This window comes from Artibeus jamaicensis, unplaced genomic scaffold, assembly GCF_021234435.1.
Source record: "Artibeus jamaicensis isolate MK-2021 breed Jamaican fruit bat unplaced genomic scaffold, CSHL_Jam_final scaffold_369, whole genome shotgun sequence".
NCBI classification, from domain to species: Eukaryota; Metazoa; Chordata; class Mammalia; order Chiroptera; family Phyllostomidae; genus Artibeus; species Artibeus jamaicensis.
Window position 1 is genome coordinate 19,885,796 of NW_026522042.1, and position 20,033 is coordinate 19,905,828.

Below are 20,033 nucleotides of genomic sequence, written 5' to 3' on the forward strand. Positions count from 1 at the left end.
GAAACATCAATGTATGGTTGCCTTTCGTGCGTCTCCTGCAGGGAACCATCGTGCAACCCAGGCATGTGCCCTGACTGGGAATCAAACTACGATTGTCTGGTTCGCAGGCCCGCGCTCAATCCACTGAGCTACACCAGCCAGGGCTGTCATTTTCTATTTGTTTACCAAATAGATATACATACCTAGATGCCATGTTAAGTGTTTACAATTAACCCAAGCATTTGGAAGAGGCTTGAAGTAGGAGATTAATTCTATGACACATTAGAAAATTCCTAATGTCCCATACAGTACACTTCATATACTGAGTACTAGATAAATACTATATCGAGTTTTAATATAGAAATGTGAAGATACATTTATGAATTAAATTTTAAGTATACATACTTCAACTTATTAACAACATGTTGAATAATATTTTATTTTATAGAATTAAATATGTTGATTACACCTGAGATAGTAGGTGTATTTATGGTTGATTTAATCTCATCATTTGCAATGATATTAAGTGTGGCAAGGAAAGGAGAAGGCCAGTAGAAGGACTGAGGGATAGAGGGTACGCTTGAGACACATTTCACAAGTACCACAGACTGCTACTGACACTAAGTTGGGGAAGAAGATGAAAGAGCCCCAGTTGATTACTTTGCAAATGTATGAAGCCCATGAAATTTTAAGATATTTTTATGTTTAATTTGGATTAATAATTTATTGAAATTAATTTAATTGTCCCATGAAATATACCATTTAATATATAGTAAATTATCTTAACTTTTAGCTTTAACTCACATTATAACTGTCTTTAAATATCTAAGTTACGCAAGTTACGTAATAAAAATTATAATTGATAAAAGTCTTCTATGTTTGTATGGTTTGTACATTATGGTTTCAGAGTCATATGGGAACTAATAATGCAATAAAAATAACAAGCAGAATTTCCAAACAGGGTAAGTAGGCTGCTGGCAGATCACTAAATATGTAATAAATCAACTTCGTTTTCCTTAAATATCTATAGAGACAGATAAGTAGAATGGTTATGTGAGAAGAGGTGTTAGTTAAAAAGTAATTTCCAGGTGAATGATTATTTTTTCATATCATATAAAGGTAAGAATTTAAGATTTAGACAGAAAGCAGGTTTTTTCATACTATTTTATTAGCATATTAATGTCTCAGAGAAAAAATAGTCTAGGAAATTCTGTGAGTGATTTATAAAATGTACTTTTGCTAGGCCATGTAAATCAGAGCTAATGTAGCTTGTAGTATTTAAAGGTGATATGAAATTTATACTTAGAACATTTTTTGGCAAATATTCCACTCCTATATATACTTTTTTCAACTACAGTATTTTTCAGTAAATATTAAAGTGAAATTTCATAGTTTTGGAATGAAGGCGTTTTGGAAAGGTTAATGAAAAGTTTAAGAAAACAATCTCTGGTGACTTTTCATTGTAGAATATGTATGCTTTTTTTATGTAACAAAATAAATTTAACCTCACTGGTGTCAAATTTGACACCAGTGAATCAAATACCAAATTAAAACTCTTTTATTTTTATTTTTTTAAAGATTTTATTTATTTATCTTTAGAGAGGAAGGGTAGGAGAGAGGGAGAAAAACATCAATGTATGGTTGCCTCCTGTGGGTCCCCTGCTGGGAACTGGCCTGCAACCCAGGCATGTGCCCTGACCGGGAATTGAACAGCAATCGTGTGGTTCTTAGGCCTGTGCTCAATCCACTGAGCTACACCAGCCAGGACTCTATTTTTATTTTTAAATATAATATTATTATGCATTCTTTCTACTGGAAATATATTTATATTAACGTAGTCAATATGTTTATTTCTACACAATCTTTTAAATAATTTTACAAAATTACCATAATTTTTTACTCAAGATATATAAATTATAAATCTGCAAACATTGTTTTAAATCATGTTCTTCTAATTGGTGAGCTATTTTTTAGTGATGGATGCTAAACTTTAAATTGTAATTTTAATCTTAAATTATAATGTAAATTATAATCTTAAAATATTTTCATAAAGAAAATTCAACTAATACAAAATAGTATAAATATGAAAGTTAAAAATCATGCCACACTGCCCAAGTAAAATAATATGAACATTTCAGGGGCATTTATTTGAACAACATGATTTTTAGATTCAGGTAAGAGGGTTGCCTACTGTTTCAGGATGTTTCGGGCTCACCTCTCACCAAAAAGATTTGAGTTCCAAAATTTAAAATAAAGCGCCAACTAGATCCTCTGAAACTCACCAATCGCAGAGTGCTTCCAGGGCCTATTCAATGGTAGAAGTGGAACTCATCCAACCTGGCCCACCAGGCTGTTACACATGTTTACTTGTAAAGTAGGATAACCAAATATATTCGATAATTGTTAGTTTATTCGCTAGTGTTCACATCAGCCATAAGGCATATGGAATGTAGTTCTTCATTTGTGTTTTTGCCTGAGCCCTGCAAATGTTAATCTTGCTTTGCAGGAATCTTTCTGTGAATTACATATATATATATATATATATATATATATATATATATATATATATGAAACAGAAAAATAGAAAATACCTTCTACTGGTGATGCATATCCACATACTGATCTATGTGTTCTATACAATCATTAACAACTTGATGTTTTACACAACACAGTTTTATTACACTATGTAAGGTATCCTGTCAATTTATGCCTGGTTTTCCACTACCTTACATGGCCATGACGGAAGTCTTCATTTTTCATCACCCTAACTCTACCAGACTAATTCCCTTCCCAACATACTCCTGTACTGTCAGTTTACTATAAGGTTTGAAATCACCTATGGCACTCCTTACAAATTCTTTTCTGTTACTACCTATATTTATTTGACTGCATAGTTGTGCATCTTTTTCAGAACTCAGTCCGGTTCCAGTCTTTACTCTTTCACATTCCATCCTGATGAGAATCATTTGGCTCAGTCTAATCTCTGCAGCTTTTCTTGGTTGATCCGACAGCACACCTCTTTGACCACCACTGTCTCTCCTAGTTTCTGCCACAGTTGTTGAAAATGGAGTTCTCTCTTTGTCCTTTGTGACTGTGGCAGAGTCCTTTCCTTTCTCACCCACCTGCAATACTCTACCCTCCAACCAGGTTATCGGTATTACATCTCCTTCTCTAATTTTCAGGAAGCAGACTTGAAAATATTTTTGTTTTTTTAATATCATGTTATACCTTGTGACTCATTATTATTTCCTTAACCCAACTACATGACAATATTGTGCATTTTAAGAAGGTGAGCTATGAATTTTAATTCTGTGGCTTCACCACTTAGTAGCTGTGTTACTTTGGGGTAATTATTCAAATTTGCTATGTTTTAGGGCATGTTTTCATTTTCTTTTTCTTTAAATGTCTGACTCAGGTCATTCAGCTTTTATAAAACTTTCCAAAACATTGTCATCACTACCACTAGAACAGCTGGAAATTCATGACTGGTTCCCATTCTTTGGCTTTGGGAAGGTTTTTTAGTGGACATATAGCTTTCAGGAAGCCATATATTTATTCCTTAAGATTAAACTATGAGACATCTAACATTATACCCCTAAACCACATCTTAGTGAGCTAAAGATGATGTATCACTTTGTTAACAATTATAAAAATGTTCAGATCCTATGGGTCATAACATTCTACTTGACTGTAATACTGACTAGTTTTTGAATGGGCACTTCGATCACCACATTCTACTAACTAGTTATCTATGAAAGTGTATTTTATGTCTCCCAGACTGATGGACCTTGTAAGTTCCAGAGAATAATTTGTACTTGATTTTGAATTTAGTGAGGACTCATTGAAATGATTGTATTAGGGATGATACAATCAGGTTAGTTTTCTCAGAACTTCTCTGGCTACAGTGTGACCAATAGGTTGGCAGGAGGCAAGACTAGAAGTGAGAAGTTCAGTTAGTAAGATGACTCAGGATCTTAGAGATGATGATGACCTAGACTAGGATGGATGGTGACAAGGAGAATAAAGGTTCGGTGGTCTTAAAAGGCTAACTGGATGTAGCGGATGAGGTGAGAGAGTGAAGCGTTGAAGATGAGAGTGGGTTTCTTGCTGGGACAATTTGGGTGAAGGGGTTCCATTCTACTGAGAAGGAAGGAGAAAAGAAGAGTATGTTTTGGAGAGATGATGAGTTCAGTTTGATTATGTTAAGGATGAAATGATTTGGAAATGGTAGTATATGCAGAACTGGAGCTCAGAAGCCAGATATTGTAGAAGGATAGAGGTTGGAGTGTCCTCAAGGCAAGAAAGGAAGTTGAAGCCTCAGGATTGAATGAGCTTTCCTGACTTCTATCATCCCCCATAGAGCAACAGACAGTTCTCAGTTGAGACTGCAGAGGGCTTGGAAAAGTATGAGAAGAATGAGGATGCCTCTTGGTAAAACTGATATTTCTCAACACTGCATTTATTATGAAAGACGGGAGCATGATCAGTTTTTTAAAAAGATGTCTGTAATCAAAACAGTGTCATATTTATTGTTTTTATTTTATTTTAGTTTTTATTTATTGCTGTGACATTGGTTAATAAAATGATATAGGTCTCAGGTGTATAATTATATAAACATTATTTATGTGTTGCATTGTGTGTTCCCCACCCCAAGTTAAGTCTCCTTCCATCACCATGTATCCCTCCTTCAAATCCATAAGCTTTTATTATGTATTCTGGTTAAATATCTACCTGTGGTTTCTTGAAAGGCAGCAGTGCTATTGAAAAGGAGAAGGACAAATATTTTAAAACTGATTTAAAATGAAAAGAACATGAGTTCCAATTTCCACTCTAATTACACCAGTTGAAACTTTATTAGCCTTATCATTCATAACCTTAAAAATTAACAAAAAATAAAATCCACATGTGTATACAATTTTAAAAAGGTTTATTATGTATATAATCACAATTACTTGGACATTAATTATTTTTTAAAGGTAAGGACACTTTTACAAAATTCAAGTTTTTTGTTAAATATTCTGCAGTTATTACAACTTTTTTAGAAAGACTTTTTAATATTCTTCTCTCTCCAATTTTAACATTGTTTCTATATCATCATCCATTAGAGTTTTTATTCCTGTGCTTCCCATATACTTTCTAAAATTAAAAATAATATATATTAACCTTAGATTAACTTTGTGCACTTTCATTCATTCAATAAACATGTATTTAATATTTACCATGGAAAGCATAAAGTGTTGAGACATGTAAGTATAAAAAAGGCGAATACCTTTTATACTTTAACTTATAGTACAATAGAAACCTGCAGTCAAACAATATTCAATAAATGCAATGCATGTTAATAGAAGTTAATTGCTAAGATGACTATAAGTCAGGGTAAGTACATAAAGAGTAATTCATCAGGATGTGGTTTATTTATATAAATAATTTGGAAAAGCTTGTTGAATAAATTTATATGTGAGCAAGAATGTGACTTAAATGAGGAAATGAGTCACATTCAAAATTAAGGGACGCTGTTTGGAAGAGGAAGTATACATTGAAAAGGCGCAGATGTATGCATGAGTGTTCCAAGCTCATGAGTCACTGTGGCTACAGAACAGTAAGCAGGGGAGGAAAGATGTAGGAGGATGCCAGGATAGGGAAGAATCCCTAAGACTGGTCAGGCAAGGCCTTAGAAGTCATGGCAATGAACTTGCAAAATGGAAAGTTACTGGAGCCATTGGGCAAAGGGGTAATGCTATATTACATTTTTAAAGGCTTGTTCTGGTTTCTGAGTGAAGAATACAATGTCAGAAGATAAGCGTGGGAACCAGGGGAGTCAGCCAGAGGCAAATGTAATAGTCTACATAGGGGTTCAAGGTATTATGTACCAAGATTATGTTGTGGGATGTAGTAACATTTTAGATCTACTTTGAAGATTAAAGTCTCAAAGCCTTCAAAGAATGGATATAAGAATGATGTAAGGAAAAGAATCAAGGATAACTCCACATGTTAATGTGATTCATTGAGATATGAAACACTGAAGGCAGGGATCCTGGTTTGGAAGAGAAGGTCAGGAGTTCGATTTTGAAAATGTTAAGATATAAATTTAAGTAATCCAAGTAGACAGTCTAGTAGCTAGTTGGATATTCAAATCTGAATTTAGGAAAATATTGAGGTTATAAATGAAAAGAATAAAAATTAAAAACTTATGTGGCTTTGGAAACCATAGCACTAAATCAAATCACTTAGGAGGTAAAATATAGATGGAGAAGAGAAAATATCTGAACTACCACATCCTCTTCCAACCACGTTGTCTGACAAGGTCTGGGCGTGGAGGATTTGAGTTCAAGGAATTTGTCTCCCTGGAAGAGAACGTGACATCCAAAATGGGTTAACAATTGGCTGTTTTATTTTAATTACTTTACTCTTGCTACTAAATATAGACATTGTACTGTACTTACTTATTCCTGTGAAAATCACCCAAGAGGAAGGGACAGTTCAGGGGAAAACATTAGTATTCCCCATGAAACTGTCTGAAAGGATAGAAAAATCTCCACAGATTCCCCTTTTCCTTATACAGGGGAGTACAACAGCCAGGGTAATATTATTGTTAACCATAAGGGAAAACATGTCAAGTTGTATAAATTGCCCTGGTTTGAGCAACTTAAAGTGATCAGGACCACCACAGTGTACCAGAAATAAAAAAAACAAGTTACATATTTGTTTTGATAATCAAAAGGTGGTAGGATTGTTAGACACTTATATTTCAGGTTCATTGAGTCGCATAATTCCTATAAAGTTATACAAAATAATTTCTTGACCAGAGAACAAAGTTCCCTCTAATGAAATAGTCCCTGAATGTGTAAATAGTCCCTTTACCTTGAATAAGAATAGATATATCAATTGGACAGGCAAAGAAATTAAAAAAGTGCTGGTTAACTATTATAAACTAAACACGTAGAAACAGTTACTAAAGAGACAGAGTTTATAGTACACAGAGAAACATTTTAGACAGAAAAGGATAGATAGCTGAGTTAGACATCTCAAATGCCTTATAATAAATTTCCTATTACCTCTACTCAATCTAGCATATCCTTTTGCCCCATGACAAATTCCGAGAAACTTTAATATACAATTAAGATATTCAAATTCTGTACATACAGCTACTTCTAACTGTCTGATTAATGGCTCTCCTGGCCAAAATAATCTTTGTTTATTATAACTGAATCTATGAGAATTTTTGTATTTTTCCTGGTTTACCTTTGTATTGATTTTTTCTGCTTAACTGCTCGTGCTATACTACAAATGTTAATCACTACCTAAAATGAAAATATAAAAACCTGCTTGTACTGGCAATAAACAGAACAGAGCTTCACTGTCCTTTGAGACGTGATGTCATCTGTTACCCATCGCCGACGCCTTACCCACCTTCAGGATCTCTGGACCCTGCAGAGGCTGGACCCTGACACTGAACATTAAATGCTGGGGCACTTTAAAATTCAGAATGGTGTACAAAGTAGGATTTGACAAAGATTCTGCCCTTGACCAAACTTTACTCAGGCTCTGAATCTGTCTTTGGCCTGCCCAGACAAGTCTAAGGAAGCATCCTGCTGTGTCAGCTTGGTGGGGATACTACCCCATCCTTGATATCTGATCAACCTTGATGCTTGATCAAGTTTTTCATCCCCCACCTTTGATGTATGTCGTTGGCCTGACTTAAGCAATAATTCTGTGAAGTCTGTTTTTCAAGACTCTCTCTAACCTTTATGTTTCCTTTTAAGTAATGTCCATCCACTGACCCCTTACCCTGCCCTTCAGCTGCAAATACCCAGCCGTCTTTGTTATATTTAGAGTTGAATATAGGCTTTTTCTTTTATGTCAAGACCTCTAGTGCTATAGCCTTGAATAAAGTCTTTTTTACCATTTTAGTAACTGTAAGAATTATGTTTTTTCTTTATTTAATTATTTTTCAAGTACAGTCTTCTGTCTATTACTTTTTATCTATTTTCTTTCCTTCTATTAAAATGTTTAGTATCACACTGATTAACAAAATTCCACAGGTCAGGTGAAAAATCCCACCACACATTATCTGTGTGCTGTACCATGTGCTCACCATCCCGAGTCAAATCGTTGTCCTTCACCAGTCAGTTCTCTTCTCCCGACCTCCACCTGCCCCCACATTCCTCCCCTTGGCAATCACCACACCGTCGCAGGTTTCCATGGCATTTTTCTCTCTTTTTGCTTTTTGCTCAATCCGTCCAGTCTCTTAACCCAGCTCTTTAAAAAAATATATGTACAAAGAAGGGGAAGGGACTATTCAAAGAACAGATATGAATGACCCATGAACATGGAATGGGGACTGACCGGGGGAGTAGGAAGTGGGCAGGGTGGAGGAGGGCAAAGGGGGGTAAAATGAGACAACTATAATGGAATAAAAAAGAATTAAAGTATACAGAAAAAAAGAGAGAGCAACAATCCACAACGTTGAAGAAGAAAACAGAGAGAGAGAGAGAGTATGGCTATGGAGATAGATGTTCTGGAAATTAAAGAAAAAAGCACTTCAGAAACTAAGGCAGGGTTGATTTCTGTTGTGTGGTGCTATTGGAACTAGGTCATGACAGAGATCTATTGGGATGTGAAGTCACTGGTGACCTTAAACAGACCCTAACCTGAAGGAATGAAGCTAAAATATTATTTGGAATTTGTCCCAGAAAAAATGACAAAAGATGAATTGGAGAGAGATGTTAATGAATTATTTTTCCATGAAAGTTTTAGCTAATATTGGAGCAAACAAAGCCTTGCCATGTATAAAAGAATGTGGAATTGGGAAAGTATACTCCTTGTTTAAGATCAAATATAGTATTACAAAATACTTTTATTGTCTCTGGTAGTAGTTCAGTAGGAACTACATGTGATAATGATGACACACATATGGAAGAGGGTTGCAAGGGTAGAATCTGTGAGTAGGAGAGTGGTTATAAGATCCCATCACAGCCCTGGTTAGGGTAGCTCAGTGGACTGAACACAGGCCTGCAAACCACGCAATCACGGTTCGATTCCCAGTCAGGACACATGCCTGCGTGGGTTGCAGGCCAGTTCCAGGCAGGGACCCACAAGAGGCAACCATACACTGATGTTTCTCTCCTCTCCTTCCCTTCTCCTCTAAAGATAACCAACTAACTAACTAACTAACTAAATAAATAAATAAATAAATAAATAAAATCTTTAAAAAGAATTTAAAAAATATAAAGATCCCATTACAAAGGAGAGAAAGGTATTTTTGGTCTTGGGGAGGAGCATGGCAGGGTCTTTTGTTTTAATAGAAAGTGAGGTAAAGTAATGCATGTACTTATATACATGCAGGGAGTTTGTAGATGGGGTGTAGGGAGAACACGTGTAATTTGTATTTGAAATGCTTCCTATTTTCTATAAAAGAAAGAAAAAGGTCATCAGGTGAGAAATTGGAGAGTACATTAGAAATTTGACCAGAGAAAAGGTGTAGATTTATCCCCTTTGACTAGGGGAATCTGGCTAGATCTCAGGTAGCACTAATGGTCTACTTCAGGAGGTGAATTTATAGTAAGAACAGTTAGTATAATTGTGTGTTTGTCTCCAATTAAATCGCCTTGTTCAGAGTTCAGGTGAAGATTAAGAGAGCAGGGATGTTGAATAAAGAATTAGGGTTTCACCACGAAGGTGTGATGGAAAGAGGAAGAGATGGAGAAATTGAGGGCTCGGAAACACTCTGTACTTAATAGCATAAGTATGGAGCTATTGGGTTTTTACATGTATAAAATAATCTGAGAACAATTATCAGATTTTAAAAATGGAAAGGAAAAACCTATCAGTAATTCACAAAGTAGACAAATTAAGGGTGATGAGAGTAAACACTTTAAAGTATCATTAACAGAAGGAGATCCAAATTAAGAAGATGATAGTTTCCTATAACCTTCAGAATCCATCATTTTAAAGTCAATTACATAAGATCAAAACATCAGAGCTGAAAATGCAGATTCTCAAGAAGTTTGCTTACAAAATAAGAATCCCCAACTTGAGTTTCCTATCCCATAGCACGATGGGGGTAGATGCTCAGAAACGGCAGATTGTGCTCTTGTGTGCTCATTAATTATTCAACATGACAAAAATTCTGTGCCAGAAGGCTGTACCTTGTCTTCGATCTCTTCACCTCTGCCAGAAGGACCCTGGCAGCTTTTATTCTCTTGTCTTGAGGGGGAAAACAAACATGCATACTCACTTCTTACTAATTTATGTCAAATAGGAAAGGAGAATTGCTGCAGGGTTTTGCAGAATTTCCCCAACTCTGAAATTTTGGCAGAAATAAATTAAGAATTTCTCTATGAGAAATAGACACAGTAAGGATTTTGTGCTTCCTAATCTAGAAAGTGTCTGTATACGCTGAACTTGACCACAGTCAGTCTCTGCATGTATATGGTTCTTTAATAATTGTAGAAGGAAGCAAATTTAGAAAGAAATGTTTATATACCTATGAGCACTTAGTGAATTAAATATAGATGTGTAATACTGGAAAATAAATACTTGCCACTGAACTTGTTATGAATTTAATGTGTCCCCTCCTCCAAATCTCTGTGTTCAGGACTCAACCCCCAATACCTCAGAATGTGATCTTATTTGAGATAGGATCTTTACAGAGATATTCAAGTTACAATGAGGTCATTGGTGTATGCCCCAATACAGTGTGGCTTGTACCCTTATAAGAAGAGAAAATTTATATCAGATACGTATAAAGGGAAAATATAAAAAGACAGAGGAGCTAGCAAAAATCTGAGTTACTGGAATAGGAAGTGTTAACATCAACTGCTGTGTTTTATCACAGCCATTATCATCAACAAAAGCTATTAGAAATAAAATGATCTTTCACTGACCCTGCTATGCCAGAACCCTTTGGGCCTGACCAAGGAACAAGGGCTCTTGTGTTAATCATTTGTATGCAGACTCCTAAATTTATTCCTTCCTAATTAGAGAACACTTTTTCAATCTCAAGGGGTGTAGAAGCTCTGAGGACAGAGCCTGGAACACAACCTTCCTTCGAAGCCCTCGGAAGGAACCAAACCTGCTGACACCTGATTTTGGTCTTGCAGCCTCCAGAATAAAGACAATGATTTCTATTGCCTAAGCCACTCAGTTGAAAGTAATTTGTTCTGGCGGTCCCAGCAAGCTAATACAGGACCCATTTAATAATCTCTCGAAAAATATGTTTGCTCTCCAGGTCATGCTGGGTAGAGATGCAAGTGCTCTGTAAAGTCGCATGCCATTTCTGAATAGTCGGTTTACCTAATTGTTCTATGGAGACAGTTGCGCCAGCCCATTACTCTCATAAGAGTTTGATTCGGGCAATCAGAATTAGGGCCCAATAATGAGCATATTTATTAAGTACTCCAGGCAATCCTAATCCTCAGGCAAGTTATGGAAATTATACAATATTTTGCTAAAAGTTACATCAGTAATGTAAACAGTTACAAAAAATTCAGATTTGTGAAAGAAAGAAGAACGCAATGTATCACATGAGAAAATTCTAATTGTTTCCAATATGAAACATTGTAAATATTCTAGTACTTTGGAGAGGATATGAGACTGTATGTATCTGTATCAAAACTGACTTAATGTATATGCATGTCCATATAACTAAACCTGTATCTATTTATATAACTACTGGATTCAGTGTTTTACTATGCATTTTACATTAAAGAAAAAATAAATAGATATTAAAAAATATAGTTTGAAATCTGGGTACATAGTACTGAAGCCAGCATAGGTATCTAAAACAAAACTGTTGGGGACTATGGTCCTGGCTTGTGTAGCTCAGTGGATTGAGCACAATCCTGCAAACCTGCAGAGGATCCAGGTTTGATTCCCAATCAGGGCACATGCCTGGGTTGCAGGCCAGTTCCCAGAAGGGGATGCATGAGAGGCAACCATACATTGATATTTCTCTCCCTCTCTCCTTCTCTTCCCTTCCCTTCTGTAGATAAATAAATAAAATCTTTAAAAAAAACTATTGGGGACTATGGAATACAAAATGCCCTTATAAAATGAAATGCTCTTCATGAAAGTGAAGTAGTTTCTATTTTCATGAAGGAGGTAAGTGAGGCATGTCAGCAATTAGTGATAACAATTGGAGATCTCTTACTTTGCTTCCCCAATACTGATTGTTATACTTGGAGAATGAATTATCTACAAAGTGAAGCACAAATATATTTTCCATATTTAACTATATTAGGCTGTTTAGCAAGAGTATATGTGAATGCCCCACTATTAAATATATAATTTAGAATGATATATAATTATGTAGTCAATAACTGTCGTGTCTCTAAAACAAGAAATTTAAAGATTAGTTGAGAGACCAACGTATTGAGTATATTTCTGTTTATTGCATTGGTTTCCACTACCTCTTATCTTCCTTATTCACTCTTCCACCTTCACCCACCCCCACCCCCAACAATCACCACACTGTTCTCCATGTCCATGAGCCCTTTTTCTTTTTTGCTTGATCCCTCCTCTTGAAAGTGTGGCTATCTGATTACACAACTGAAAAGGTCTTATTTGCTAAATGGATTTTAATATCACTTACTGTAGTTCTATGAACCTGTCGCCTGTTTTCCAGATGTTCAAGAGAGCCAAAAATCTCTCTGCCAGATCTGTAGTGACTTGAAAGGAAAATGTTCGCTGCTGGGGTATTGAGTTTTAATTCATAGATACAGCAAAGTATTTCAGTCAGAATACTGATGCTAATTCTAATCAATATTTTGGAGTCCTACAGAATATGAATTTCCCCCCTGAGCATTATAAACCATACTAAACAAAAGCAAAACAAAACCAAATAAAATTACCGAGGTTATTCTAGGGAAAGTGAATCATAATCTCATTAATTATTTAAAAAGGTGAATGCAAAAATGTGTTTCATAAACCCTTACAATGGAGTGTCTTTTTTTAAGATGAAAAACAAGAACACATTAAATAGTAGATAATTAGTTTTTTTATTACAAATGAGTATGTGCTCTACAGTGATGTTCTCAGATACCTGAAATAGTTGGACACTCATTCCTCGCTGAAGACACAGTTCAGCATCATACCATGATTTTAGCAATAAACTTAATTATCTCATTACTGTCACACCAACATTTTTATAGCTCTATTAAATGGATATACTTACTCAAGTTCAATAAAAGACAACAAATTTTAACAGATAAAAAGTGGTGATGTCTTCTGTTATTTAGATTTTTTAAGTTAAAATGAATATAAGAAGCATGATTAACTATAATGGAAATAGATTAAAAAGAGCAATTGAGTGAAAATACTCTTGAGACACATTAAATATAAAGCCATTTTAATTTAAGTGTATAAACTATGGTGAAATATAATTCTGAACTAAAATGTAAAATTAAAATATCTGAAGGGATACATTCTATATTAAATTTGAAAAGGCTCATGTCAATTTTTTTGTTATCTTTTCATAGCAGCAATTGTTTAATAATTAAAGTCTCGATAATTGGCCTGCCATGTAAAATCTACAATACATCAAAGCAATATTTATTCCTCTTCTAGAGACAGAACAGCTCTTACTTAGTAAGGCACTGTTGTAGGTTGAATTGTGTTCACACAAAAATGCTACTGAAATTCTAACCCCCAGTAGCTATGAAGGTGGCCTTTCTGGGGACAGGGACTTTGCAGATGTGACCCAGTTTAGTGGAAGTCCTGAGCGTGGGTCTGACCCTGTAGGACTGTTGTCTCTAAAGGAGAGAAGACAGAGACACGCAAGGGAAAGGCAGCCATATGACAACAGAGGCAGAAGCTAGCCATGCATCGGTAAGCCAAGCAACACTAAGAATTGCTAGCAAACCACCAGAAGCTAATTAGAAACACAGATAGATGATTTTCTGAAGATTTCAGAGAGAGCATGACCCTGCCGACACCTTGAATTCAGACTTCTCACCTCTAGAACAATACACGCCTGTTGTTCTTTTTTTATAAGACATAGCCTATTTTTAAAATTTTATTTATTTATCTTTAGAAGGGAAGGGAAGGAGAGAAGGAGAGAAACATCAATGTATGGTTGCTTCTCGTGCATCCCCTGCTGGGAAATGGCCCCTGCTAGGAATTGACCCCTGCAACCCAGGCATGTGCCCTGGTGGGAAATGAGCCTCAATCTTTTGGTTCGCAGGCCATTTCTGTTGTTCTTAGGCACCCAGGTCGTAATAGTTGTCACAGCAGTTGTAGGCAGCTACTGCAGGCATCCAGCATTTGGAATGTATCCTCTGGCCATTACAGGGGCATTGTTTGGGAAAGGAAAATCATGTTTCTTTGTAGCACATCATTCACTCATGCTCAAAGCTACAGCATCTAGGACAATATCTAGGATCAGTGTTAGCTAGATCCAATATCTAGGATCATGTCAAGGGGAGGACTCAGGATTTTCAGGAGATAATTGAATCCCAGTTTTTCTTTACTTAAGAATCACTTCTACTGCGGAGATGCAAAAAATTAAAAATCATAAATAATTCAGTTCAGATCAATCAGGTTGAACTCCCAAGCTAACTCAAAACTCTTGTGAACCTTCTTGATCTACTTGGCTATGATTAATTACCTCACTTGTCTTTTTAACCTTGGAGTTTCTGCAAATGTCAACCAAGTAGAAATCCTGAACTTTTAGGTGACATATATCTTAAATTGAAGAAACTATGTCAGAATTTTGCATAAATTATGTCAGAATTGAAATTTGTATGAGCTAATGTATTTATATCATGAATATAATTTGAATGAGATTTAACTTTCATGGTTTTCAAAGTCTTCTACAGAAATGCTCTTTCTACTCAAAAACTTTTGGAGCTATAGAGAGCAGGTCATAGGTGTACTAACAAATGTGTTTTGTAGAGAAATTGTTACATGTTCAGCTTCGTGCTATATAATGTAAGAATATATATTACATAATGTATCATGACTTCCACTCTTGAAAAGATCGAAATTAATAGGCTAGATAAAGCTACCAGATATGTGTTAAATATTCTAAAAGTATCAGTAGAAAAGATTTATCATACCTGCAAAAAGCTTACTGGAAGTTTTGAATCTGTGAGAAATAGTGTACAAGAGTCAATTCATTCTATCTCATGAAAGGTGATTCTTAAATTCTTAAGAACTGTGCAAAGTGGGTTTTAAACCCAGCCATTATTAAAATTAACTATAGTTTAACAATCTGTGATTATTTTAGTTATTTAAACATTGGTAATACACATAAAAAATCTCGTTTCTAATCGTTTTATTGCATTATGTTATCTGTTTTCTAGTTTGCTTTCATCTATTGCATCTATCCGGCAGAAATACTATGTCATGAGCGGCTACTATACATCTCTTGCCAACTCTGTACATTGTTCAGGGATGTACATTGGTAATTTGAAATCAACCCTGTTAAGAGTTACAAGTCAGATATTGGCAAACATTACTAATTAGTTTTGTTTAATTACCCCCCTCACCCCCAGGAAGTCAGTACTTACTTATGTGATATTTCAGAATGATTTGTGAAAAAGTTAGTTATTTTAAGGCAGAAACCAGGTTTTGTCTTAAAATGTGAATTGAGATAGAAATTTAATGAAGCGTCTTAATTTCTAATGACTAAAATAAAGGCAAATTCAGATTTCCCTTCCCCACCATGCCCATGGACTGCAAGTTTAAATGAGAAAATAATAGGCTTCAGAAAATAAATTACATGTTGCCAACTGCATTTTGTTTTCAGTGAATATGCATTTAAGGACTTCAAAAAGGTGACCTTTCTTTATTTTTAACTTTTTAAAATAGTGTTGACAAGTTACTGGTTTGTAAACTTGGTACTTCACTCACCGGAAGTTGTAAAAGGTCCAAAGGGAAGTAGTGAGGAAGTTAGAGACTCAGAGGAAGCAATTTTCCAAGTGATTTAGTTAATTGTGGACCCACAACCTAGGAAAAGCAGTTTTCATATGTTTGCTTTTGCTTGAGAACTGACATAAGCCTCTTGAAACTCAAGGATACCACAGATATGTCATATTCAAATTTAAGTATTTCAAAGGCTGAGAGTTCAGGCCTGGTCACTGCTCCATGGACAGACTACAGGACACTTGAATGGAAGGGGATGTCTTCTTGTCCAGCATTTTCTCAAACAGAAGATGGTGAATGTTTTCTAAGGACCCTTGAAAGAGAGACATCCTGAATCATTTGAGGAAAGCTAGGGCACATCAGTGGAAAGAACCCAGAAGTATAGCCAGAGATGCTAGAATTACTTTTAAGTAATCAACACATTTGTCTATGGTAGGACACATCTGTGTATGTAGAGTTAAACACAGGTAAGATATCCAGGTGATTTTAGAGGAGAGGAGGGCACTCTAAAGAATTTGATGCAGAGCTCCCTGAGAAAAAAGGGAAGCTTCAAAGAATATCCATGCCCAGGGGGCAGTGATGTTAACTCGCCAGGACAGTGCCTCTCACCATTCACGTATTTTATTTCCTCTAACTTCCATCCTCTTGCTATTTTTTGAGGTATTAAGGAAATTTTGGATGTAGAAAAAAAAGGTCTAAATTAAAAAGCTATTTTTTTAAATTATGCTTTTGTTTTTACATAGGACTGGATATATTAATTACACAAACTGACTGAAATAAACTACACAATTTCTCTTGAATAATGTAAGCAGAAGTTTTAATTTTCTAAAAAAAAAAAAACAAGGTAATGCTGGTGACATACTGTAGATTTCATCCAAGGGGAAAGATAAAATTAATTCTGTGGAACAGGTACACTTGGGCAATGTGAGGGTGGAGAAGAAAGTTGTATTCTGCTTATGTCTTTTATGTTTAGTTTGTTCCTCTTTTATTAAGTTCTGGGGTTCAGGTTCACTTTTAGCCCTCATTCATTTATTTAGGGAAGTAAATGTTTTTTAGGGTTTGCATCGATTCGTGTTCCCCCCAAAACTGCAGTATTCTCCAGAGAGAATTTTGAGACCGTTCTTTGTGTTTCCCATTCACTGGTTGTTTTCTATGCTATATCTAAAAAAAATGTTTCATAAAGATTTTGTGACATATGTGTTAAATATTCTCCTTGTTTCCAAAGCCAATTTATATCTTTACATTAAAATTTGTTTTCTCAAAGAAGAAGTTTTCAGAGACTGGTGTCTTCAATTAATATACCTCCTTTAAAATCAATGTTTCAGAGACTGGTGTCTTCAATTAATATACCTCCTTTAAAATCAATGTTTCAATACTCTAGGTAATACAACTTCTAAATATTAATTTTGAAAGAATCAGTAAAATGCTTTTCAGAATAGGTTGTATATATTATATAAGTACTAAAATACTTGTTATATATATATTAAATTGTATTTATTACTTTATGAAAGAAAATGTCTCTGTGATATACTGGAAACTAGAAAAATATTAGCAACATGTGAGACTTTAAAGAAACAAAAATGAAGATTCTTTTTCTTACATCCTTACAGAAAAACCAGTATGTTCTCTACCCTTCAGGTAATAATATTTTATTTGTGCTTGTAGCAGTTGATGCCCAAATAATACAATGCCCAAATAATACAGGACATATTTCTACATATTTTCTTTTTAAACTTTTTTTTCATATCAAAAGAAATAGTTGATAATATTCAGAATATGTTACTTAATTTATACTTATATAAATCATTATCTGAAATACTCCTCAAATGGAAAAGTTTTCTCTAATGTATTTCTCTTTCAAAGTCTCAAAAATTCTGTTTCAAAATATATCACTAAACTAAGGAAGTACAGTAAATGGAGCTTTGGAGAAATATACATAGGTTGTTCCCATTCTCCTCAAGTCACGCTTTGCACCTGGAAGATTAAAAGCTGTCCACAAGCCAAGGAAACATTTTCTGAAACTGCATGTGCAAAATCCGTTAAATACTGTATGACAGCATTGGCAAGTTTGATAGACCGCTGTATCTTTAGGAACAAAAAAGATGGCAGGTTGCCTTTTTCATATCACTCAGTCTCTTTGAAGAGGATATAAATTTTATAAATATAAATATTTATCATAAATAATATTAGCTTAAGAATACAATTGCAAACTAGAACAAAAAGTGACCTTGAAATATTTTTTCTGTGAGCATTAATGATTTTTCCCCATGGAAACGGTCAAGGAGAAATGAAATATATGGCAATAATACTTTCCAACTCCTCAGTATATGGTTAATGTCTGCTTACCTTGTGTTAATCAGTCAGGTTGCATTTATTTTGTAATAACCAGTGATTGATTCATATGACCTAAGTCGGATAAATAGAACTTTGCTTTATTCCAATGTACTTGTGTCACTGATCGTGACAACTTGAGAATATATTTTAAATCAAATACAAACATGGAATCAATTTTAAAAATATATTTCTGGCCCATGTTATGGAAATTCAATGGATTTATAAAGCTGAAATTTTGCCTTAAAAACTTACATTCACAACATGTCATTTATTTGACAACTGTCATCTGAGACTTTGAAGTATCAATTCACACACCATTGGTATGCTATTGGTATTTCCATGATAGGTTTAGGAGTTAACAAGTCACTCTGTCTCATTTTATACATAGTACCTAGGGTTTGGACTTACTTATTAATCACAAATGCTGCCCTGAACCTTTTCCACAAGAAGATTCATAAGCATATGACATAGTGAAATTTTAGTATTGGTGTTTTAGCCAAAATAGAAAGTTTTTTAATGAGAAGCAAATCACAGGCAAATCATTTGAAATTGAATAATTATCTTTCACTAGATTTTCATCCTAAATGAGAAGGTTGTAGCTGGAGATATGCAGAGGTTTTACCTAACAAAACACTTCACTACATGTGCTCTTGAGCACACAAACATTGCTTCATCACTCCTTCAGAGTGAAGCAGGTCAGATGAATGACGTTCAGTGTAAATGAACATAAATTAAAGTTGGCCTATTCAGTGCCAAGGCTATCACCAGACGTTGAAGAGAAAGCACATCTTAACTAACTTAAAAATAATTGGACTGGTGATGTTTTGGATAAATGACATCCATCCAAGTTTGGAACCCAGAGTGCTCTTTAAACCTTTGATGGAAAGCTGATTTCCTTTCGATTTTCAACCACTTGCAGTGGTTCAAACACCATCTGTGATAAGACACCAGGCTCCTTGTTCACTCTCAAGACTTTCTGGTTTATTGATTTACTGTGTGTCATCCTTAACGCCTCCTCTCCCAGGGGTGGCAACATATGAAATGCAGTCTCATATTAGGCCTCCTGATTATATACAAACCATCACACAGCAATATGAACTGAATGAAAAGCAGGGAAACCCAAGAAAGTACCCAGCGTCACAATGCGATAAATATAGGTCACTGAGATCTCAGTCAGAGCTGTGCCTCACAGTATTAAAATTCCTCATTAAAAATGGAAACATTTAAATAGAAAAGACAGAAAATAACTGAAAGTTGCCAGAGTGTGTAAGAAGAAAGAAAAGTCAGCAAGACCAGTGCTAAAAGGAAATAATAGTATAGATTATTTTTGTCCGTTTGTATAACAGAATGGTTTTCTCCACAGTATTTTATAATTTAATGAATGAAGATAATATAGTCATGGATAACATACTATAAAAAAGATTTAATTGCCTTGTAAATATAACCATTCAGTCTGTCATTTAGTATTGTCTTTTTGTTTTGTTTCATTTTCATTTGCTCCTGTTTGTCCATACTCCCTGGGAGAAAGGATCACTCTTATATTTTCTCTTTCAACAGCCATAAACTAAGCATTTAAAGTTTTTATCACTAACCAAAGGCATATATATTTATATGTCTAGCATTATAGTGAAATTCATTAAATACTAACTAACAATCTAAACACTGCTTTTTATAGCAGTTCCATTCTCAAAATATTTATATATGCACACAATGAAATATTGGTACTATTTAATTGATGAAAACAATAATTTATCATTTCTTTTTGATGTTTGAGTTTCTGTTTTTTTACTATGTAATTATTTTGCCTCAAGGATATTTAATAAAGAGACAGTTTACAACCAAATTTGTATTTGAAG